Here is a 25,520-nt window from a genome sequence, read left to right on the forward strand (position 1 = left end):
CAATTTCGCTCAGGCTCTTTGTCTAAAATAGGGCCAGTCATGTCGAACGAGCGCGCCGGACGTAACGCGGCGAAATCGATCCGCGGCGCTTTCCTTGAAACATTTATCCGTGCTTCCTTAGGATAAACTGAGCCGCGAGGAAATATCGATCGATGTTTATTTCACATCGCGGTATTATACTAGAGGAACGCAATTATCGCTGGTGGTACACCAGGTGACGCGGCACGATAAATCCCACAGACGAGAGATGTGACGCTTAATTTTTTAAGAGTCCTCATCGATCTCGCGCTAGTAAGACAAGGTCGCTGGCTGCCCCGTCTCGGTTCGCAGTATATTGCAAAATCCGCATTCTTTCCTGGTTACCCACTTTGCGTCTTTACCTGCGAGCGCGTTCGACGCGTCGAACGAGATCCACTTGCGCGTCTCTCCATCTCTCTCTTTCACTTTCTTTCAAATTTTCACGGAAAAAAGGACGCATTTTTTTCTTTTCTTTTGGAAGACGAAAGTTGAATCGTTTTCTTATTGGTGAGATTTATGTCAATAAAACGCCGAACGGAGGAATCGTTTTACAACGAAGTGACGATCATCCACTGCTTCTCGTTATGTTGAAAAAAATGTACACGGGACGAGAAGGGGGAGGGGGGATAATTTGGAAGGACAGCAAATTTCATAAGCGTTACAGCAAATAAATGAATGTACAAGGTGTCTTTTTAGCGTTGCTCAATGAGTTGATTTTTGAGGTCATTTCGTGGGGGAAAGTTCACATGAACGTGTGTTCACTTTCATAAAACAACTTCAATAATCAACTCTTAAAATGTTGGACAGTACTTACGAAAATTGTGTTATCTTGTTTTGCTATATCTTGTAATTGTATCTTGTTTTAACAAGAAAATAACAGTGGCAACACACATGTAAAATTATTATTACCGACACGGACTATAGTACAACTTGCTACAAACTTACTGCAAAAAAACGTTTATCCCGACTCTATAATTATTTCAATTACAGTGATAAATATCAGATGCTTTTTTCTCAGTGCACACGAAGGGGAGCGTCTCTTTCTCTCTCTTCGAATCGCGCGAGTTTTATCGCGCGACGAAACTGGTCGTAGGAGGCTCTCGCGCGAGAGAGCGCGCGGTATCGGCGAGAAGTGTCGGAGAATGCGACTTTCGATAGGAACGGGGACAATTTTAAGACCTGTTTCTTTAACAATTCGTTCGAGCGAGTAGATAATGGCGCCAGCGTGAATGTAGTCAACCTTGTGCGTTACCTACCACACCCTGATTCTGGATGCAAAAGTCGCGAGAGGCTCGCACGGTGGTTTTCACCAGTTTCGAAGCACTGGAAGGCCGTAAGTGACGGGAAAATCGATTTTTATTCTCGGCGTCACGTCGGTGGTTTCGTTATCTTTTTTTCCCCTCCCGCCTTTTCCCCTTTTTTTCTATCACGGAGCTAAACTTATTCATGACACTTATCGCGGCGGTGAGTCGGCAAACTCATCCGCGGGCAAGCAGCGTTTTATTGGATATACGATAAAAGCGCGCACACGCATTACGCGCGTTGTTACGCTTATCTGCGACTGGTCGAGTTAACCTGCGCATTAGATTATCGATAATCTGATGGTAATTGATACGTCTAAATCCGTGACGGCGGTTTGCGCGGGACTTACAATGGAATCGAATATCGTTACTTTGGCGACTTCAGCGGTCAGCCGAAGGGGACTCTCTCTGTCCGGCGTAAGACCGGTGTGCGTGTGTAGCCCCGACATTCTCTCACGTAATAGTATCGGTAGTGCTGCGTTGACATTTAGTTGGCATAGTTTTCGCGGGCAAAATCTCTTTTTCCGCGAGCGCGCAGAGCGGCACGATTCAATCGAACACTTCGCCGGGGAAAATTACTTACTATACCGTGCGCCCGAAATATGCATATATACTTAGATAATTAAAGTTATAGGAAAGTTTTTTCTTTCCTTTCCCAACAAATAATGACACTTATGAAAGTTCCTCTTAATGTCGCAACGGAAAGTCCGACATTCTACAAACCAACTCTAATCTTCACTTTTCTTGTTCTTCAATCAGCCTGATTTTGTGTGAAATTACACACGTGCTGCGCACCACTGCGATATCACTTCCACGTTTAACGGTGTCAGTGTCGAGTGACGACAAATAGATTTGCATAATTTCGTATGCAGCGGCAACGGTTGCGTTTATATGTTCGTAACTTCCAGGAAGTTTGGCGAGCACCAACTACTTTATCAATTCAGGAAGTCTCGCTGAAGTTAGTGTCCACCTTATTGTCAGAGTCTAATAGCGTTATCGGACACACAACGGCCCGACCACAATGTTATTCCGCCACTTCAACCGCGCGGCTATCATTCCGCAAAAAAATGCGTCTTCAACGTATCGCGGGCGCTGCTTTTTTATCATCGCGAAACTCGGCAGACGGCTTGTTGTTCCTCGTGATAAAATGCGGTGGCTTGAACGAAGTCGAGGAAAAAGCTTCCATACTGTGTAGAGAATGACAGGTCCGAAATTTTGATGCTATTCTGACATTTTTAAAGATAGTCCGCTCCCACTTAGATGACCCATAGACTAATAAATATCTATTTTGATGATATTAACATTTATTTGCTTCTTCTTCGGACCTTTAATTATACAGATTTAATTTTAACACTGTCGTGAACAATCTATTTCGGCGCTGAAACAGCGAAAACAGAAATTTAAAATATCATATTTAAGACATCAGGGCCAAAGTAGGAGTACATTATATTATTAGAAGTGAAATTGAACGTATTTTACTAACTTAGTATTAATACTATTGTGTGTTGTAAAATTAAATTTCAACATGGGACCAAAATTTCGGTTCGGGGTAGTACATGTTCTCGAAATAATGAATTTCGGCAGCGACCGTGACATCATTAAGCGGCAAACCACATATCGTTTATCGCCCGATCAATTCGACAGTATCGTGTTTTCGGTGGAGAAAGAGAAGCGACGTGAGCACGCGATGTGCTAATTATACGGGATGTTGCGAAAAGTATCGAACGCCGAGAGAGAACCGCGACGCGAGGAGCGCTGCGTTTTGCAAGAATTAAAAAAAGAAAAACGGATACAAAAATAGCAGGAAGATGCGAATTGTTCGGAATATATTCAGGCTGTTGGCACATTTTATCGCATTCGAGTGGGCGACTAGGCCTATCGCGCATGAAATCCGCGAAAGTTGCGCGAGTATCAGCAACAGGTGCCGCGTACGAGGAGCGCCACGCCATCGGCGGGTAAATCGATCGCAGAAACGGCTTCGAAAAAGCAGGGTGGATATAGAGTTTCCACGATATCGTTCATTGACCGGTTTAGGTTGCCGCAGATTTTTTCCCCCGTGTCGCTTTGCGAAACACGCCGGCGACAGATACGTGTCTCCGGAGGTAACGAATCGTGTAAGGTTAAGCCGCTTTTCCGATACCTATGTAGGAATCGTATACATTCAGCCAGTACTGGAGACTGGTGAGGTACTGAAAAGTGGGATTTCACGTTATGATATCAATGCTTTTAGCGTAAAAGAAAAACGCTTCGGTATATTTTCGTGTTGTTGTAACGAGTATTTCTCCAAGTTCTTCGAATTGCGACATAAAGCGTCCTCTTAATCAGAATTTCCGCCGAATTTCACCGCGGAATTAGCAACTCGTTTCGGCAGGTATTCTTCGTCATTTCCGCGTTAGAATACATAACAGCGCGTAATTTGCGCCCTATTTAGAGTAACAGAGGGGCGTTAGTGTATATGTTTTTATAACTTTCCATAATTAGCCAAACCGGCTATCACGAGCGACATCCGTAGCCGCTTGTGCCGCGGCTGTAAAGGTCAATTTAAGGCGATTGTAGCATTCTTGTTATTCAGTCGCCTGTGGGTAGGATAAGCGCGACGAGATAGGCGAACAGGTCTTTGTTGCGCGCGATAAGGGAGAAGGTGCGAGGTGTCGCGGACTGCCGGCGGCGACGCGATCGCCAGGATTTCAATGGTATCCTTGAGACGAGCCTTTTATCCTTCCAGCGTCGTGGCGGTTTACATGCGAAATCTCGTCTCCCGACCTCCTCCTCTGAATCGCGGCCACTCCTCGGCGAACTTGACAGCCGCCCGCGCCGATAGGAAGCTACGATTGAGTGAATGTATGCATGAAATTCAGCGCGTGGATTATATTTATTATTATTCTGAATATTTACATTTTCTAACATATGTTAATATTATCAATATTAATATTATACTTATTAACATATACTTATTAAAATACTTATATATAATATATAATATATTATATATATATATATATATGTGTGTGTGTGTGTGTGTGTGTGTATTTTTTTACAAATAATATTTATGTGCGTTATATAATATTATATAGGATATCTCATAGAGACAAAGTTCATAAGGATGTAGAACAGATTGAAGTGAACAAAAAAGTCCTCTACCATTTTGTAAACAACAGGTCAAAATTTTGAATTATTAATTATTACAAATGGCCATATATGGAGGCTTCCTTAATTAATAACTCAAAAAATTTGCAAATTATTTGCAAAATAGGCAAGGCACTTTTTTGTTCTGAATGAATCTGCAAGTATATGACACGGCAGCTCGGTTAAAACTTTCCGGACACCTTGTGTATACACATTTAAATATTTATATACCACTTTCTAAATGGTAGAGGACTTTTTTTGTTCATTTCAATTCGTTCTACACCCTCACGAATTTTGTCCCTGTTCGTCTGGAGGATATACTGCATTTATTAATATTAATTTAGTCGTTTGCGTTGGAATGGCTTCTGTGAGCCGAACATGTCGTAACAAACCCAATTAAATCTCGTTATTTCATAATAACGAAATCGTTAAGAAATTTCCGCGATTATGTAAAACATGTGTGAATTAATAAATAAATATTGCAAATTACGATGTGCACTTTCATTCTCCTCGAAAGTGAGCTTAGACGCACGCGTCCTACGAGTCCGCCGATTAAATGCTAACGCAAGGGATTAAAGTAATTATCATTTGGAGAATTAATATGTGTGAGAAAAAGAGAAAGGATACATTCCAAAGTTGTGTATACTCTGAATCGACCATTCTGCCCATCGAACGGTAGTTCCAACGATTCGACACAACAGTCCGTGTATTCAAAATTAGAAAATTTCAATCCTACTTTAACTCGGTGAAAGTCGAACGATACATATTTGATCGATCGCGAATGACCTTCCAAGGAAAGGTCATAGTCCTCGTTGCCTCGGTAACCAGGATGAAGTGGAGACGGTAAGAGCGCGTTGCGCATTACGAGTTTGCAGAAACTGCAATCTCGGGAAGAAGTCTGACCGCGTTCTTTCAGCGCGGAAGTCGATCGGTGTTTAAAAATATTCAGGGAATAACTCGAATAATATCTCACATAAATCAAATGTGACTTAATGCCTCGTAAACGAACGATTCATTAGCGTTTTTCCAATATATTTATCGACCACGCTCGCGCTACGAGAAAACGTTGTGTATTTTTTTCGTCTGCGCATTTATGCAAAATACGCATAGTTTCCATAATTTTAATCGCGAGTCCGTGAAACGTGAGCGTGTGTTAAAGAGCCAAGTGATCGTTCCGCGAGAGAGAAGAGAGAAAGAGGGTGAGAGAGAGAGGGGGGAGAACGTTTCTCTTTAAAAATAAGGCTTTTGGAAGGAAATCGAACAATAAAGGGATATCGCTGACGTAAAACCGCCGAGCAATTACGTGCGCGCGCACGGGCACTTTTACGCTCGTATCGTTACTCATTGTAATGAGGCGAGCGTAAAAATACGCGGATATGTTCCGCCATTTCGCAATCGGATTTTTTTTCCACCAATATTCCAACGATCGGCATTATCTATGAAAGTGGTGTAGCCTGGCTGACCGCTTGAAACCGCAAGTGAAATACACACGCACCCGCTTATCATCGATTGCATTCCCGCTAACACCGGCACCACGGTTGTGCAAGATTGTCTCACCTACCGTAACGCTCGCGATTTACAGGATTATCTTACGCAAGGTAGCGCGAGTTACACGCGTGAAATAGTTTTAGTGAACGTTGCTGAATTAAATTCGGTGTACACGGTGCTGTCGAGCAACGTGAGTTGCCGAATTGCGTCAATATTTCCGAAAACGAGCTCGGCACGGTAAGATTACGCGTAATTCGATTGCAACCGCCAATCGATATCGTGGAATCAAGAGAGAATTACATTCCGCGAAATGTCGTTTTTCCCTCCTCTTCTCTTTCATCGTTTTTCCTTCTTTTTTGCGATGGAAAAATTCCAGCGGTCGAGAAATTCTTAAATTCAGCAAATGTTAAGGTCGCCGAGTTTTCATCCGGTCCCCTGTTCCGTTGCAAAAACTGAATATTTGCCCATGCGTGCGTACGAGGAATTCAAAAAGAATAACGCGATCACGCATGAGTGTGTACGTAATACAACATCATGAGGGCCGCCGCTACGTTATCGACGCTTATCACGTTCCTCGTCGACTTTGGCGTTCCCTTAATTCTTCTTCTCCGTGCGGGCTCGATGCGGGACGAGTAAGTTCCGCGATGACACGGCGCAATTACTGAAACGATATAAATCTCGGGACGCGATGAAACGCTCGATCAACTCGCCACCGTCGCCGGGTCATTGATTTCGCCGTGCCGTATCGTATACCCGCGAGAGAAGTGGCACCGGCCGTTGTGCATTATGCAAAACTTTTTCCCAGCTACTTCCAAGCGCTCGCGGGTGCGCGTTACGTTACGCCGCCGCGACCGTTCCTCCGCGCGTTCTTGCCTGCGAAAATCTCCTCTCGGACCGAGCGACAGGACCGCTAAAAACTTTTCGTGTTGCAAACGCGATCTCGCAGGAGCACGCGGCCGGCACAATGCCCCGCGCTTCGCTTGCGAAACGTAATTGCGAGCAGGCACAACATAAGCACGCGGCCGTTTCGACATTATCCGACGATGTAATTCAGCCGATTCGATCGGACGATCGCGTTACGGGACGCGAGAGTGCATCTTCTATTTCTCTCTTCCCCTTTTTCTCTCACACGAGGTCGTCGCATCGCTCCGCGCCGATTCCGCGGAGGAGCGCGCGCACAGCATCGATTGCTTTACGGTATACTCGTAACCGATTGACCTATGTCTACCTACGCGAGCACCACCACCGTTCCCGCCGGCTTATCGAACGGCGCTGGATATACAGGGTGTCCCACAACTCGCGACCTTACGATCTCACCGAGAGGGCTTCCCCGGGCAATTCCGGCGAGTACGTCGAGGGAGCTCATTTCGATTTTCAACGTAACACTTTGCGGTGGCTGAACCCCGGATTAAAATTCCGGCATAGTCTACTTGCGATTAATCGAAGAAAAAATGACACATTGTTACCTTTTGTCAATCGCGGACTCGCTCCGCGTGTACTGCGATATTTCCAGGGGGAATCGGCTGGCGAGTTCGTTACACCGGGCAAAAATCTATGAAGTCTTTAACCCTCGGAGAGAGAAAGGAAGTAATCGTGTTAAAAGTTAACTTCGCGAAGCCGGCCGTTCGCGAGGCTATAGGCACTCTCTTCGCGCGGCGGTGTGTTTATCGTAAATATAACTTTTCGACGCGACACATCGCTCATGTCTTTGACCACTTGGGAAAATAACGAATTCGCGAGCCGAATAATTGATTCATTTATCAGGCCCGAAAATTGTGGCAAGTTGTGAAAACGTTCCACAATAATGGGCATCGTTTGAATTGACGACAAATTTCGCAATGATTGCTAGATGACTCGACGTAACGCAACGGTTTTGTCTGGATAAAATTTCGAGATGATGTCCAAAATTTGATAAATCCAATTCAAAATATTCCTCTGGGATATTATTGCACCACCTGCAATTATATTTCTAAATGTGTTTTAAATATAATATAGCTGGAATATTTTTCTCACTTGTTGAGCAATTTCTTTCCAAATTTAATTTTGCAAATATATCGCTATGATATTTCACTATATCGTGACTGTTTTGCCGGAATATTATTTAGAAATATATTGCGCAGAGAATTATCAATATTTTATTTAAAAAAACAGTATTTCTACATATATTTTCTTAAACACAAAATTGCAGCACCATAGATTTCATGCAAGATTTCGTCATATAATTTCATAAATGTTTTTCTATTGGGGAATACAAAATAAGCAAAAGTCGATTTGGGAAAATTTCGCGCGAACGATGCTGCGATCGATAATCCGCGGTTTGAGGCTTTATTAAAGGGACGTCGATCTCTCTCTCTCTCTCTCTTGTTCTCTTAGATGTCAAAAGGCGGCAGTAAGAGTGAGTGGTTTAGGAAGCCAAGCATTACCCTTGCGGCGGGAGAACGACAGAAAAGAAGACATGGACGCAGATCGCGCGTATCACGTTACAATTTCAATCGGTCTGATGAGAAGGATCGGTTCGTTTTTTTTTTCGTGTTATTAGAGAGGCCCGCTCTCGCGGCTTTGATCGATAAACCCGATGGCCTTGATACACGCGTCAGACTTTTCTAACGAAGTAAAAGTGGGCTGTGCGAGCTGTGTGCGCGAGAACAGGCCGGCTGCCTTCGTGAGGTTTTAAGAAATTGCACGTCGCCGATGGCGTTCGTCACGAATGATCGCGGCAAGTGTAATTTTGTCTCCGTCCGACACCGACCGACCGACCGATCGACTGACTAATCAACGAGCTGATTGACTCGGGCTGACTGTTTAACATGTTGACTACATTAATTGTAAGAAATCTGAAGAAAGTTTATTTCGGCTAAACATATAAATTTGTGACAAAATATTGTTTTTAAACAAAATTTTTTAAATCTATTTTAATGGCGGTCGACATTACCACCTCTGTTCCTCTTCGACCCATTATGTCGCTACAATTTTACAAATAACGTCCCAAATAATAAATATTTCACAACGTTGAGTCCGAAATCGATTGAACAATACTTTGACGATGGTAATCGTTAAGTTTTTCAATTTAAAATATTGATTATTAACAAAGTTATCGGACAAGATGTAAATGGGACCATAATATCTTCTTCTCTGTGTTTTACCTATCATCAGCTCTTTGTCGATTGTACAAGCAATTTGGCAGGTGAAATTAATTATATTTTATATGCACCTTAATAAGACACATGGTAATATTATAGCGTCGGTCACCGGTGACCGCCACGGCATTCGGCGTATTAACGAGCGGAGGGCGAAATGTTGCGTCGATCGAAGTTATCCTTCTGGCGGTCAGAAATCGCCGCTTTCCAGGCGACGAGGAGCGGACGTTGCGTGTCCCGATGATACAATAATCGCGTAATATTACGACGATGGAATGCGCGAGGATCGTAGAAAGATAGCAAAGTGGATTGCAAAATGCAATTTCACCCGGCGTTCGATATCGTCGAATGCACGTGCACACATACATACGCACGCGCATCGTTCTCCGACGCACTTGGTATATAAATAATGCTTCGCGTATAATAAAGAATAAAGGATAAAACACAGGCGCGGCAAATGAGCGCGAAGGAGAACGCCCTGGAAGTTGATCGCCGTCGATCTCGCTCCATCCCGCCCAAGAGTCGCCGCGCGACACATTCAAGGCCGCTCGAGGCCGGGATCGAGAGGCTCGAATTCGTCGATTCCGCGGGTGTGTGCGCGCGCGCGATAGAGGGAACTCTCTCGCGAGTTCCTCGCACTCTCTCTCTCTCCGCTCCGCTCTTTTCGTTGCATTCTCCCCCCCATCCCCCTCTCTCTCTATCCTCGTTCTGCATCTCGCTCTGGCTTTTTCTTTCTCTTCGCGCAGCAAACGTCCTTGACGGTCGCTGTAGCGACGGCGCAACGCAGCCCAGCGCAGCATTGCATGCCGTTGCGCTTGTGCGCACTTCCACACCCCCTCGCCTCTCTTGGTCACTGACTCTCTCACTCTTCATATATCCCACCTCCACCTCATCCTCTCTCTTCTCTATCTCTCCCTCTCTTTCTATCTCTTCTCTCAGTACGCACCGCAGTCGCGAGTAACTCTCCACTTCACCACGCGGATCGCAGAGTTGCTGCCGTGCGCATATTACGTCATCAACACCTTCACTTCGCTCGCGCTGTCCGAGCGCGACGTTGTTACGCTATCTCCCGTCGTCTCTCGCGCGCGTTCGTACTACGGAGCGTCGCTGCTTTCGGAATAAGCGACGCTCCGATGCCTCCGCGGATTTGGCGTCGCCCGCGAGCTGGGATTAAATGATAACGCTGGTAAGAACAATGGTAACAATAATGATAGTAAGGGGAAAAAAATGGGAAAAACTTACCGAGACCTCATCCTCGACGGTGGATGGCAGTAAAACACCGAAGTTGAAGCTTACGACTTAACTGAAACTACTTTCGAAAGCGTCGTTACATTACTAGTCTGGAAAGCTTTATTAACCGCTGTGCAAAGTTACCGTCGCGGGTGTAATCCTATTTCGCGCGGCCGGCGTCGTGTAAATTACAAATTGAATACGTGCGCCGCGACCCGACGCGAGGGAGAATGCGTTTATGCACGGCGACTTTAGTTATATACAATAACGTCCGTTAGGTGTTGTATGTGGAAGCTTCTCGTGAATAATGATGAATTCAGTGCGCATTAATAATTTCATAGTAATTTTAATAATCGCGAGAACACTCGTTCAGCCCCAAAGTAACATGAAAATTAAATCTGCCGAAAGGGAGTAGAATTCACGAGAGAAGATAACAAGTGTACTGTCAAACTAGATTTTTACCAGTCTATAGGCCATCGTTTGTGCGCCAAGTAGGCGCAAACTATCCTTAAAAGAGCGTCCGAGTAGCGGGAAAATCTCAACTCGGATCGAAGCGACGAGGAGATGTTGCGAACGATGATCAGCCGGAGCGGATCTTTTTTTACAGACCACTCTTTCATAGCCGGTGACTCTTGCGAGCGGAACGCGCGTCGACCTGTGGACATCTAAAAAATGTATCACCGCTTCCTTACATTCTTCGCCTAACGATGAATGGCAGGATTGTTACATCGACGGTATAGCGCGTCCGAGAATAGATTAACCGGCCGCTACGATTTAAAAGCACACTATGACGTGAAAGTAACGATCCGATGCCGAGTCAATAACCTGCAATAACTGTTTGACCTAAAAATGTCTTCGAGACCCTGCCGAGGAGAGTTTTTCCCGCGCGAATGCTCCCTAGTTCATCGTCATCGGATCCACGCGACGAGGACCGCGGCTGACGCATTCGATCTCTCGCGAGCGCCATATTAAAATAATATCACCGTCTCGCTGCGATATCGCGGGAGACACAATTCCTTCTTTTTTTCTCTCTCTCACGTGAATTGCTTCCTCTCGAAGGCAGTCTCCGCCGTGAGTGTTCTCGCACGCTTATCGACGCGGAAACTTTTACATTCGAGTCGGCACGAAAAAAAAAAAGAAAAAAAAAATAGGAAAGAATTATTGCGAGTGAAGATCAGCGTTTTCACTCGCGCGCGGCAGATCTGGAGTTCCGGCTCGCGATTGCGAGACCCGCGATCGCGACTCGATCCCACGCTGAAATGCGCGCATTGTATCCCGCAATTGGATTTGGCGGCTAATAATAGCAGTCGAAGTCCTTCGGCGCGCGGGCCGGTCTATCCTGCGATAGGTTATAACCGAAGATAACGGCTTAATTAGGTAAGCGAGATTACATATTGTTACCGAGACCACACGCTCTCCGTCTTTAACCCTTTCGGTACATTTGACGAGTGAGACTCTGCTTACTTGGGCATAAAATGTGTTACTTTTACATATTAATCCATATAGCGACAAATTAAATCCGTCCCATGGGCGTAAAAATCTTAAAATAATTCAGTACTCAAAGGGTTAAAGCCGATATCTTTATTATGTTTACACTGAATATTCCTACGCAGAAAAAAGAAAAGTACGATTCTATAGTCTCCAGGTGTGGAAATACGTACGTATCGCGATCGGAAATGTGCACAAATATATCCTTCGCCCTCACCGCCCGTGTTCGCGGTATGTTTAATGATGTAACTTTAATATCCAAGTTTTCCCGAGCTGAGTTTAATATCAAAGCAAATATTCGCGTTCGCAAAGTGTGCACTTCTAGGTTCAATCTACGTTTTATTCATGCCATTCATTGCCTTGTTGCAGAGCTCATTGCGGCCTTTCCTTACAAGATTGAAACAGACAATTCTCTCCAAGAGAGAGAGAGGGAGAGGAAGCATCATTTTGCGGCATATTATTGACCTGTTGACATCTCGGCGTTCTTATTAATCCACCTCGGGCGAGCTCTTTACACCGTGATAAGAAATTTCACGAATGCAATTCGCACTCTCGTATATACCTTTTATCGCGAGAGAACGAAGCTTACCCCTCCCCCACTCTCTCTCTCTCTCTCTCAGGCGTAAACGTCGACTATTTTTCCGCGTTACAATCTCCGACAAGTCGTTGTCATTTGAAAAATAGAAAAACGCGATAACCCACTGGAAATTCGATGAGAAATACGATAAATAAGTGGAACGATAGCCCTTTGAGCGCGGAAGGACGTATTTAGCCTGTAGGTTGCGAGAAACAGGTGGCTATAACTTCTTATCTAACATCGATGCCTATAGTTCGTCGTTTCTAGAAGCTGTTGGAAACACAGCGGCGAGTACACTTCCGAGCGCGAAACTGCGGGCGGGCATGTACAGGAATCGACGTAACGAGAGAAAGAGAGAGGAAGAGAGAGAGAGAGAGAGAACGAGGGAGAGGGGACAATAGTGTTCGAGGATCGCAACAATTTCGAAGATAAAGAGCGCAAACAAGGCCGCATAACGAGTCGAAGTTGTCCCACTTATAGGCGGGAGTAATTGATCCGGCTGTTGCGTAAGAAGCGCCGGGGACAGGAACGTCGCAACATTGTCTCGCCGCGTATAATGCCTGCGATTCGTATCTCGGCGTTATCGGTAACATTGCGTCGATGATGCAGCCGCCGCCGTCACAGTCCCGTTTGATTACCGTCCGTGAAAGCGCGCGAGCAAAAAAGAGTTGCGCGCGCCTCGATAATATCACGTCGCTTCCTTCGTTCCTTCACATCGTCGTCCACTGCTACTACCGTCATCGCGCGCGTGTTTTTCCCGCGGCTTTTACGCCCACGGAAATGAATTTCCATCGAAGGAAAATCGCTGGAGGAATACGTAATATCGCGAAGTTTCTGCGTTCTCGCAAGTCCGCCGAGAGCGATTTGTTATCCCGCGGACGAGCCCTTCGTGCGGCCGAAGATTTTAGCGAATGAGAGAAAGAGAGATAAAGAAAAGACGAAGAAGCCGATCGTCTGTTCCGCGACGCGTGAAAAGGGCCGGTAAACCGCGGAAGTCGGGAACGATCGATCGCGCAACTTGCTGTAAGTAGCGGCATCGTCGTCATCGTTGTAATAGTCCACTCTCTCTTTCGGGCTCCATTCGCGATCCCACGGAGAGTCCCGCGCGCTCTCCGCGCGAACGAAAATCCGAGCGGCGCGGGTGATTGTGCTAACGCGACTACGTCGTATCTACGTCGCGCGTACGTCAGAGAAGGATAAAGCGCGCGGGATAGTGAAGCGAAGCGCTGTAGAACGTGCAACAGGGCACGTTAAGCTAATATATTCGTTTATTGTAGGACGATTTTGTCAGAACGAATGAATGATTAGATGGAGAGGATACGCGGAGAGAGAGAATGTTAACACCAATCGCGCGAGGTGCGCCTTAACAGTGGAAAATCCACATTTTCGTCCTATATTAGACCATTAATTCTGCAACATAGTAGGGGTCAAGATAACAAAACAAGTTCAATTCGACGAAAATAAATATACATATATATTTACAATATATATCACCTTTTGTATCACTATACAGATATTTTCAATGAAGCACATAAAATGGATTGTATATCTAATATAACTTATTAAAAACCGGCGAAATATTATTTAATATAAACAGCACGCGTTTTGTATTTTATGATACCACGAAAAATCAATAGTGAATTTGGCGAACTTGATCTCACGCTAATAAAAAAGGTAAATCGGTATTACGCATACTACCTTTTCCCATTTAAAAGCCCGTAGATGAATTTAAATGATAAAATTTTCTCTATCACTATATATATATATATATATATATGCGTCAGCTTTTCGAATCTTAACATTGAATATTTCCGTAATTGACATAAAAATCGGATGGTAATCTGAAAAAAAATGTACGGCGCAATCGTACGAGAGGGTATCGTTTTGAGAGCACGCTCGCTCCGATACATCTCGATCGGCTGGAGTGACGGAACGGCTGCAGCGCGACCCGCGAGAGAGCGAGCGAGTGTGTGGGCGCCCGCGGAGAGCGACCCAACGCTCGCGACGTCGCGCCCGGCGACGAGGACACACCAAGCGCGCGCTGTGCTGCCGCTGCGGAGTCGGTCGGGTGGGAGATCGACTCGGTCGCGCTCACGGTAGGGTGAGGGTGGGGGGCGCGCGGTGGTGCGTGCGCGCGAGCGATCTGACGTGCCGTTGTCAGTGTCAGTTGGTTCGCCGCGGCGACTGGTGGTGTCGTTGACGTGTTACTGACTCCGTTCCGGTCAACATACGTATTACATTTGCGCGCGACACTCGCTCTCGCGAACGTTGCGAAGCGTTCCTTTCGGTCTTTCTCTCTCTCTCTTTCTTTCTCTCTCTCTTTCTCTCTCTCGGTTCCTCTGAGCCCGCGAACAAAGAGCGGCGAACCGACGAACAGAGAGAAGAAGAAGAGGAAGCGATCGGTACACCGGCGGCTGTGCCGAAGCTTCTTCCGGTTTCCGAAACGGTCTCCGGCCTGCCCGTCTTCGTCGACGCACAGACGGGCGGCGAGACTTACGGACGCGCGCGCGAATATCGCCAAGTTCACGGTGCTCTGATTGCGCGCGCACGCACACGAATTCACGACAGTGTCGTCGTCGTTCGAGAACGAGAGAGCCGCGACTTTCGCGTACATTCGGCACCGTATCGCGCCCGGCGATCTCTCGGCCCGTCGACGTAGTACGTCGACGTACAAGAAGCAGCGGCGGCACGTGCTAAGTGCGGAACCGAACGAACGAACGACGACGGCGGGTACGTGCAGTCATAAGAGCAGAGAGAGGCGGTCACGCGCGGCATACTCACGACGGCTGAACTCTCTCGGAGACCGGATACATCCATGTAACGTATCTGCGCGCATCTATATACGACCGCGGCTTCTCGGAAGATAAGTGAAACGTGCCGTGGCCTAGTGTCCCGACGACGACGACAGGAAGGAGAAGGCTTGTACACATTGTAAGTAACAAAAACATATATACGCGAGGAGCGACAGCGAGAGATCTCGCGTCCGCCATATGTTAGCCCTTCGTCACGTTCCTCGCGAATTCGACAGACTCGAGCCGAGAGACGGCCGTTCCGCCGACATTCGCGCGAAATTCGCCGGGTGATCGAGCCGCCGGCGTTTCTCACGGAGGAGAAGCTCGGGACGCACAGCGAACGCCGAATGTGTGCCTTTCTGACTCCAAGTTTCGTGTTTCTTAAGGTCCGGTGTACACCGAGCGAACGATGCAAACTTGCCTTGTCACAGTTTGAAAATGTATACGTCACGACGAATCCGAACTGGATCGATTTGCCCTCAAGGTAGTTGATCCAATTCCAAAGAAAGATTCGTATGTCACGTATTCGCTTTTCACACGGTGTACACCCGGCTCTGCGGAAACGTCGTGTGTAACGTTGATTCGGTTTAAGAGTGGAAAAAGCGTGTTTAGCGGCCGTTGTGCGAACACGGCTGTCTTGGCACTTATTCGCGAGCCGAGAGAAGCGATGCTCGCGCTGCTTCTAGAAGTGTGACGAGCGGCGCACGCGCACAACCCTAGCCAAATCTCCTTTACCTGCCTTTCGCCGAGTCCGAGTGGAACTTTTCTGCGCGCGGTGTCGATGCACCCTCCGCGAAAACACGGGAGGGTAAATGCACCGGCCGGTCGAACTACTGCTCCAACTTTTCTCGAACTCTCTCGTCCCAGTAAGTACCATCAACGGTTCTCGTAGCGTGATGTTTGAATTCGCGGAGGCTGTCAATCGGACGCGACGTGTGTAATTAATCGGGATGAATAATGAGTGGGCAAATATCGAGGCTGCCGGAATCGCGAGGGATCGTCGGATAACAATTATTTCCGCGAATGGAAAATAATTAGTTTGGCAAACATCGGTCTGCCCCCTCCCCGCTCCCACTGGTGTTGATGGACGTTCTGTAATTATCGAAAACCGCGATAATATCGCGTCTCACTCAGGAAAAGAACGTATTCCTACGACTTTACATAAGCAGTGTATGAATTCAGTGGCTATTCACCGCTGCTGCTGGCTCAGCGATCGACCGATCGATCCATTCGCCGATGCATCTATTCTACATTGCGCCGCGGAATCAGCGCGCGCCCGTTCTTCGGAGATAATTGTAGGATATTGGTTGCAGAGTTCACTTTCACTTTGCAACTCGAATTAGCTTATGACGTCTCTCAGACGCGGAACCGGGACTAACCTTTCTGAATCCTTCGAGCCGATTTACGACGACACGGCGACGTCTGTTCCAAACAGATACGGATCGAATTCGCGAACATACATGCAAAGTGCCTTCCGTTAGATATGTTGAAAATAATCTTTTCAGTTACAAAGTTGGTAGTTTTGTAACTCCAACAAGAATTTCGAGAAAATTTTCGGCATATAAAATTAATTAATATATAAAATCAATTTAATTCTATATATATATATATATTTTTTTTTTTTTATTATACATATTATATTCTAAATAATTAGGATATATTCATTTGTATTTACTATTTCTTCAACACACACTCAGAACTTTCACTTGAAATTGAAAGTAATCCTCTCATTAAATATAAAGAAATATTGTTTACAAGAAAATAGTCGCGTAAAGGTTGATGAAGTAGCTGATGATTAGTAATATTATCTGATCCGTTACGGAATCCAACAAAGTCAATTACAGCATTACCAACTTCGTGGTAAAAAAAAAAAAAAACTCGACGCATCTACAGAATGCGACGAAGAGGCGAAGCTCGGGCCTTTGGCTCGCGTTCGGAAGACTGTTGCGAAATCGTACAGATCGTTTCGCCGGTTATAAAATACATCGACGCGGTCCCGAGAGCCCGCGACTCGCATTTAAATCGTCGAGGCGAGGTTCGTTACAATGTGGGGTAAGAAAATTGAATTACAACTGACGTGCGTGCGCGTGTTATGCCATCGTGTGTGTGCACATATATTCCGAGGAATCGGCCGTTTCGCGGGAATAGATCAGTCAAGGTCGGGGGACGCGTGTGTGTCTCGAATCGGCGGATCGCCGACAATCTACGTACGTTAATTCGTCCGTTACGTGCGATCGCGCGAGGCGGTGCATTAGATCCGCGCGCGCCGCCGCCGACTTGTTTACCGTGCCTTTTAACGAGCATTCCCGCGGCAATGGTGAAACAATTATTACGCCGTAACGCGAGAGAGTATCGTGCGATTACGCAACCGGCTGCCGAGCCGAAGAGAAGGAGGTAGCAGGAGGCGCTTCGCTTAATCGTCCGATTTATTTTCACGCGCAAAAAGAAAACGGTCTCTCGCCGGCTGGGATACATATCTATACGTGTGTCTCTTCGATATGTTTACGACACAATGAAGGCCGTAATTTCATCGATAGTTCTTCGTCGGCGTTTACATCCGGGAGTAGCGAGAGAGTGGAGAAGACCGGGCGGGAGGGAGACGAAAAAAGTTTCCTGGGAAATTTATCGAGGATAAAAAGACGCGCTATTGTGCACGCGCGCACGAGGATAACACGCGAGATGGACGAGCGATGATTTCGTCCGGACGGAAAATTCTCCATGTGACTAACGTCTAATTGTCCAGATCAAATTATGACTAATGATAAGTTTGCAAACAAGTCGAAGTCTACAAACTTAGTATTTGCACGGATTAAATTATATTGTGCGCCGTTTCCGCTTGCGCGATATCGAACGAATGCGAGATGAACGCGACGGTCGACGGACGTTGTCGCTGCGTCGTTTCCATTGATCGTCGACGACGAAGACGACGATTTACGAGATCGCGAAATCGACCGTCATTTTTCTCCCTTCGCAGTCCGGTCGCGGCGGCGCGCAACCAGCGTGATCGAAGCGGGAGAGCGCGTTTACGGGGGCCTCAGATTGATTCACTATCGTCTCGCTCGGGAAAAATATATATCGCGTCGTCGTCGTAGCGAAGGTAGCCCCGTTGGGTCTAAAAATACGCGCGTAAGTTGGTCGCAACAAGTGCTTCTTTTTTTTTTTCCTCTCTCCCTTCCTCTCTTTTCTTCCCCCTCCCCCCTTTTTTTACAAATGCCAACGAAATGGCGCGAGCGGAATAATTCGCGCGCTCGCGAGTCATTGCGCCAGAGAAAAAACGTCGTCGCGGTTTAAGCGCGTATTCACGTCCCATCCTCTCCCCCCGTTCCCCTCCTGCAATCTCCTCTTAATCGTTTTAACAGTGTTTGCACGGAGATAGATAACATTGTGTCGATTTATGTCAGCTGTTTGAGGGAGGTGTCGCGGGAATCTTAAACAGATTTGTCAAGACCTTATAAAACGCTCCTGATGCAGCGTCGTCGCGCGATGTGCAAATATAACGCGCGAGCGAGCGCACGGCACGTCACACACGCCGTTGATTACGTAGTCAACAGGTTGTTTCGCGCAAGAACGAAAGCTCGTTTAATTCAAGTGACACGTACGTTGTCGTGCGCGACACGCCGTGAGGTACGACATCTCGGGAGAGCAGCGTGCACGGGAAAAGCGCTCCGAAAATTGAAAATCTTCCGAGTGCTGTTATTAGCGCGCGATGTTATACACTCGTCGTTGCGCGAAAAGCTCGGGCGCCTTAATTAATTTTCCCCGCCACCGCCGCCAGATGTTTCAACGTCAGGTTCTTCTTTCCTTTTTCTTTTCATTTTTTAATATTATTTTTCTTCTCGCGAATATCAGACTGAGTCTCTCTTCGACGGAAATTTCGTGGAAGTTCGTGTCACGTTAGGTCTGGATCCACAGTAGGCGGTAGTGTGAGCTTTTAGCCTTTTGCTCGAAGCGATAAAATGTAATTTCTGACAAAACTTTTTCCGCCCCGCCAAAAGTCGCAATAATGCTGGAAACTGCTTTTGCCAGGAAGTACGTTAATTTTTGGTGCACAGAACACCCCGTAAAAGGTCAAAGGTTTGTTACACCTATTGCGGACCCGGACTTATTTACGGGATTCTCTTATTAAGTAATACGTCATCGCGCAGTCCGTCATACGTAATTTGCACGCTCGTGTCGTCGATAACACGTATCGTATGTTATCATAAAACGAAATAATTCAGAGACGAGTTGATATCCTCCGCTCAAATACGTCGCATTTCGAGCGCACTACTGACTGAATTTCATTCGCGACATGCAACATTATTGATATTCAGACAAATGTATTGCGTAACGCTGGGATATCGCGTCGCTTGATCGTGGGTTGCGGCCCGAGATGGACCGTCCTCTTTATCGAGCCTGCGTCGTTCGCTAAATATTGAATGGATGCAAATACTCGCTCATAGTGTCCACTTTTATTATATCACGACACATCGAGATCAATATTCGCGATGTTACATCATATTTGTTTCGCTTTGTCGTTTTGTGAACGAACGAACGCATCGCTCGGAACCAGGCTTGTTTTATTCCGGTATTACGATTCCTGTTAAAGTGCGATATGAGATAGCAACGAATGTTACGTGCGCAACGAGATACAACGTGCACGTGCGTCGAGCTCGCGTTTATCTCTCTCTCTCTCTCTCTCTCTCTTCGGTCGTTTAAATTCTCCGATCCCCGCCTTTCACTCTCCCGGCACTTCCTCCTTTCTTCGCGAATCTCTTCGCGGGATCGCACTTACGATGCATTCCTTACGTTTTCTTGACCCTGCTTCTCACCCGAATTTCCGGTCGCAGATATCGGCCGCGTCGCAACTAACGTAATACGTGTGTATGTGTATTAAACGCGCATTAAAGCATTCGCCTGCTCGCCTTTCACTTCGATCGGACCCGAATTTCCGCCTTTCCGCACCCGTGATGGCACTTTTTCTCCCTCATCGACGCGTACTGCCGCATCGTGCGACCCGTCGCTATCGGTGTTTCCCCTCCTTTTTTTCGCCGTCGTCCTCTTCGTTTACAATAGGAAGGGACGTTCAATTCGGAACGTGACGAGCTCGTCAATCGACCGACCTGCCGGCCGACCGGGCATGATAATCTTCGGCGCTTAAACGGCCCAATCTCGCCTTTCACTCCTCAAGCACTTCCTCCTTTCTTCACATTTTTTCATACCTCGTTATTCTCCGCTACACAAGCATAGGCAATGAGGCAGAGCAAAGAAGATAGGTCAAGTTTTTTTTTTTTACTTTTCTCGAGGCACATTAATTTTTCATCACATCGCCGGCTCGTGATCCGCTCACCGCCTGTGCAAATTCGCGAACGCGCTTATTAAAAAAAAAACGTCTTCCCCGGCGGCCATCAAGGTGAGCTTGAAAAAAAACGCGATTTAGTTTCGAGTGTACAAGCTATGATATTGTTTGCGCGAAGATAAGCGGCACGTGGATGCTTTCTTTCTTCTTCTGACGAGCTGACTACGTTTCAATTTACCCACGCCCGTGAACTCACGGTCGGCTGGAGCGTTACCCACTCGGAACGCGTGATTCGCGTTACTCGCGCTAATTAATGATACTCCCGGCGTGTAATGTCTTTCTCGCCGCGACTCATCGATCGCGTCGGCCGATATTCTCACGCGCGAACGCACCTCTTTCGCGCGACAACGAGAAGCGACCCCGAAGACGTTCACACGACGGTAATCGTCGCATCTTTATGGCGATATTAAACTTCACGTGTCGTCTCTTCTTTACATGCATCGCACGGTGTTTATCTCGCGTCTTTATCGAGAGGAAATCGTGCTCGGACGCGCGATTCCCGTGCGACACGTCCCGAGTAGAAATTTTGCTCTTAGGGATGGCTTACGACTATTCCAAACGGCCTATAGACTAGTAAAAACATACTTTGATACACTGATATTTGTTAACTTCTCTCTTTTTTACTTTTTTACTTTTAATGATACCTTGAACTTTTTTACTTTTAATGATACCTTGAACTTTTAAATCCTCTCGATATTTCGATTATTAAATTCGAACAAATATTCGGAACAATCTATTTTGATGCGAAAGAGTAAGCATCATCATGATTAATATAGGAGTAAATGATATTAAAATTTAACTTATATATCTTGCTGCTATCTTAGATGCTACCGCCGTATAGAATTAAACACAAGACTAAAATTTCGACTCGGGACGCTCGCGTTTTATCGGTGTGCGTCGACGGACGGTCGTAAACGCGGGAGGGAAGTGAGTCGACGACCGATACGCTTGAAGTTTACCCGCGACGGATTCGTGTGCCGAAATTGCGCGGGAAGTCGGCGCCGAGCGGCGCACACGCGCAAAGGTCAGAAGTTTCGCCGTAACTTCACAGAGGGGACAACTTTACGAGCGGCACAACGGCGGCGCACGGTATTTATTTATACATTTAAGCCGTAAATTCGCGTAATTCGTCGTTACGGTCGGTGAGCTGTCGCTTTGAGCGTTGCCGCGCGTCAATCCCGGTCGTTTCGCATCGCGTCGTCGCGTCTCGTCTCTGCGACTTGTCTCTGCGAAAAGTCATCGACGCTTACGCGACGATGCTGATCGTCGCGATCACCGATGTCATCTACGAATGCGTTTTTCAGAAGTTCGATCCGCCGCTGTCATCGCCGATTGCACGCGTACTTCGCACTCGCCGCTATTTTTACAACTAGTGACGTACGTGATGCAAAACTTCAAAGGAGGTAGTTGAAAAATCGCGAAGTGAATACTCGCAACTACAATGTGATATGCGATCGTATCTGGTCTTTTTTCCGGTTCCCGATTGCGCCGAAGAACGAACGAGCCCAAGTAGAAAATAACTTCTGGTGAGATACTGGCTCAGTGCCGATTTTTAATCAACAATAGATGCCAATGTTGATTTGTTACTGGGATGATAGCGATGGACCAATACTTGAAAAACAGTGCTGTAACTGTGACGAATCACAATATTGCAAAAGTACGAAAATTTATCGATTCCCAAAATTAGCAATACTACTCGATTCTCAGTAATGATTATTACAGCTTAAAAACTATGAAAAGGACTAATATACAATACTAAAATATATTTATATAATTTTTTGCAAAGAGATATTTTTGCTCTAATTAGTAAATCATATTAATCGCTATGATTTAAAGGAAAACAAAATCAACATGATAACAAAATTTATTTTAATTCAAATTGATATGTGGAATGCATTTTTTAAATTAATACTTTGGAAGTATAAATATCACTAAAGTTTATATTATTTTTTAGTTTAATGAGAAAAACATTACTAACAGAATAAAAAAATCTTGACCGAATCAGATCGGGTTCGTGCTTACGTTTACTTACGATTCCTACATGGGAGTTTGCTCCGTCGACTTCGTCGAGCGATCTCTCGAGAGGAGAAGAAAAAAAAAGAGAGAACAAGAAGCAACGGGCGACCCGACACACACCTTTTTTGCATGGGTGAGCATTGGTTTTACGATGTACCGAGGTAGACGCCCAGTAGCCGCGCGCGTATCCTCTTCTCGCGCGACACTCTTATTCATAATTCCAACGTCCGTTATTCATCATTATTAATAGATCGCCCATGCGGCGCCCTGGCGCGCATAACTCTTTTCCGCGCTAACCTTTCTCCCGCATATTAAGCTTAATAAATCCGACAACCGCGGCGACAATGCGCGCGCGCCGAGTGTTCCAGAACGGCCGATTACGTTACTCCAAACAATGGCGCGAACGAACGCGAGACACCCGTTTGATCAAACGGGTCGTTTGTTGCCGCGGTGCGACGTAGGCGTAATAAGTTATACGTTTACTCGAAAATATCAGCACCACGAGATCAGCGTTGAGCAACGCGCCTTCGTTCACTGCTGCCGAGGCCGAGGCGGATGTCATCGCTTTTATTATCCGTGAGGATTCCCTTCGCCCTGTGTCTTAATTCGCGACCGTGTTGCGAGCGCCGTTATCAATCAAATCAGCTGGCATGTACAAACACAATATCGCTCGTCAGTGAGGGAAGAATCACGCGGTTTTTCGTGTCGCTTCATTAAAAGCAAAATTATTCAAAGAGGAATCAATATTTGCTCGCACGTTGGACACTGATAATATATTTACACTATATACACAAGTACTGATATACATATTTTTATCAGTGAGAGAAATTTGGCAGAATAACGTGATCTTTCGCTACATTGAGTGAAAAAGTGAGAAAAAGGAAATATTTATTCGCGGTGTGGGTATCAATAACATATTTACTTGTATCGACACACGTATTCTGATACTAAGACACGGTTTTTTTCTTAAATGAGAAAATGTACATTTTCTTAAAATCGTATAAATTTTTCTTAAAACTTTTCGCGAGAGGAACTGTTTTATTTAAACGAAAGAATTAGTTCTATTTAAAAATAAAGAAAATTTCGATTTAAGTATGTTATTGATTATTTACCAAATAAATATTTGTTATTTTTTAGATGTTTGTTTATTCTTAGTGTGTATGTACATACAATGTATGGAATTCGCAGGTGAAACTTTTTCCAAACGTCCAAAATAAAACGCGTAGAATCCGTGAGTTATACCAGGAACAAGTTTGTCCTCTTTCGCAACGTTGTTACATTTACGAATATATTATGAGAATTCTCGTAGAGCGTGAAATGAGGTTTGATTAATATCGCGGGAACGAAGTTGCGAAGTCTCGCTGCTCAAAGTTAATCGAGTAGTTCGAGGAATTCTAGATATCCTAAGAAACGGTATTAATCTTGAGTCCGCGACTCGTCCTGTCGTCTTCACGGTCGCGCGACCGTTCGTCCGATCGTTCTCACGTGGCTCCTCTCGCCGAGTTCGCTTGTTTACATTTCGTTTCGATAATCCGTTTTCAAGCATACGACGGTGACTACTCGTTGTTCGGCTTGTCGAAGGTCAAGTATCGGATTTCATAAGACGAACGAATTGGGCAGAGCGAGCGAGCAAGCGAGGCTACGGTTTATGTGTGTGGTTCGGTTCAGGCGAAGATTTATATCGGCGAAACTCGCATATTTTGATTTGCAAATGCGAATATTTATGTAGATATGCGCGCCTCACCTGCCATATAATTAAATCGACTTAAACTGCGTATTAAACTCCCGCGGAAATGCGAATCGCAGCGATTTACATCTGATTCTCTCACCTCAATCGGCCGAACGTTGCTCAATCATTCAGCATCGTTTAGATCGACCGTACTGTATATATAAATACAAACATTTCTCCGCAATTATACAATTATATTAAATCGAAGCGTCGTACACCGATAGTAATTACACTTATTTTCGGCCTTTACCTTTTTTACCTTTTACTAAACCAACACAGACGCGCACGCTATTTAGTCAATTACCGTTATACCGGTAAGAAAAAAACCTCATATAGTTTACGTAACGAAATAAGCACCGGACTGAAATTCATTGACGAGAAAATTATATCTCTGGCGTTACCGTCAGAACGCGAAACGTAATCGATGCGAAGGCAGGCCCGCGAGTCGAAGTAAGCAACGACTCGCATCGAGATACTCGTTTGAGATATTTGATAGCGCATCTTTTTTTTACAAGAGGAAAAGCACAAAAATAGCAGTGGCATCGGTCAATGATCGCGCGAATTCACCCGCGATATGCCGAATACGCCTCGCGAAATCGCTCGATGAAAGTGGAGTGCGAATATAGGACAGCGCCGCCGTAAGGGTTAATCCTTTCGAGGCCGTGACGGCATGCGATGCACGGCTGCGGTGTTCGGTGCATTCGCTACCGTGTACTTACCTGCGGAGTTTAGCCCACGTTCTCGTATTGTTGCAAAACGGGGCGCGCGCGCACGTCTTCCTTGACATTAAAATGTGCACTTGCGAGTCGCGTTCCATCGCGAAAGCGTAATATCTCCGCGCCCACCGTTCTCTCACTCTCTCTTTCTCCACCTTCTCTCCTGATTACCTTTACTCGCCCTTCTGTCTCGCCCCTCTATCTTTTTAGCGCCTTCGTAATCGCCGCATAACGCGCCGGCCGGCGAGTCAAGTGCGCCTTTCATTCGCGAGGGTCACGAAAAAAAATCACACCGATATTCGCTCCTGAGCCGCGAAACTCTCCAGCGCGCGTTGCTCAAGAATACCTTCGATGGAATTTCTCACTGAAATAATTAGACGATTAATTACTTTTGGTACATGTGAGTTTGCGAAGTACACCTTCGCGCGGCGTTAGAAATGAAATGAAATTGGCGTGTTTCTCGTTCTCTTGTTATCGTTACGCGACAAAGTGTAACGTTCGGTCTGGCGGGAGCGCGTTGCTCAATTGCCTCGCAGAACCTCTCTCGCTGCCCCCCCCCCCCCC

The 25,520-nt window shown here is 45.9% G+C and overlaps 1 protein-coding gene across 2 annotated transcripts in view; it reads left to right on the plus strand.

The window, feature by feature from the left end:
* The window catches only part of LOC106742953 (protein FAM46C), a 110,311-nt gene that overhangs the window by 42,098 nt on the left and 42,693 nt on the right, over positions 1 to 25,520 (plus strand). Inside the window, exon 1 of one of the 2 annotated variants that reach the window (XM_014616337.1) lies at positions 14,384 to 15,296. The exons of the other annotated variant lie outside the window; for it this stretch is intronic. The gene's annotated coding sequence lies outside the window, so the exon portion shown is untranslated. Of the gene's footprint in view, positions 1 to 14,383; positions 15,297 to 25,520 lie in introns of those variants that run through there. 2 annotated transcript variants of the gene reach the window in all.

Source organism: Dinoponera quadriceps, unplaced genomic scaffold, assembly GCF_001313825.1.
Source record: "Dinoponera quadriceps isolate SergipeBrazil2010 unplaced genomic scaffold, ASM131382v1 scaffold946, whole genome shotgun sequence".
Lineage (NCBI taxonomy): Eukaryota > Metazoa > Arthropoda > Insecta > Hymenoptera > Formicidae > Dinoponera > Dinoponera quadriceps.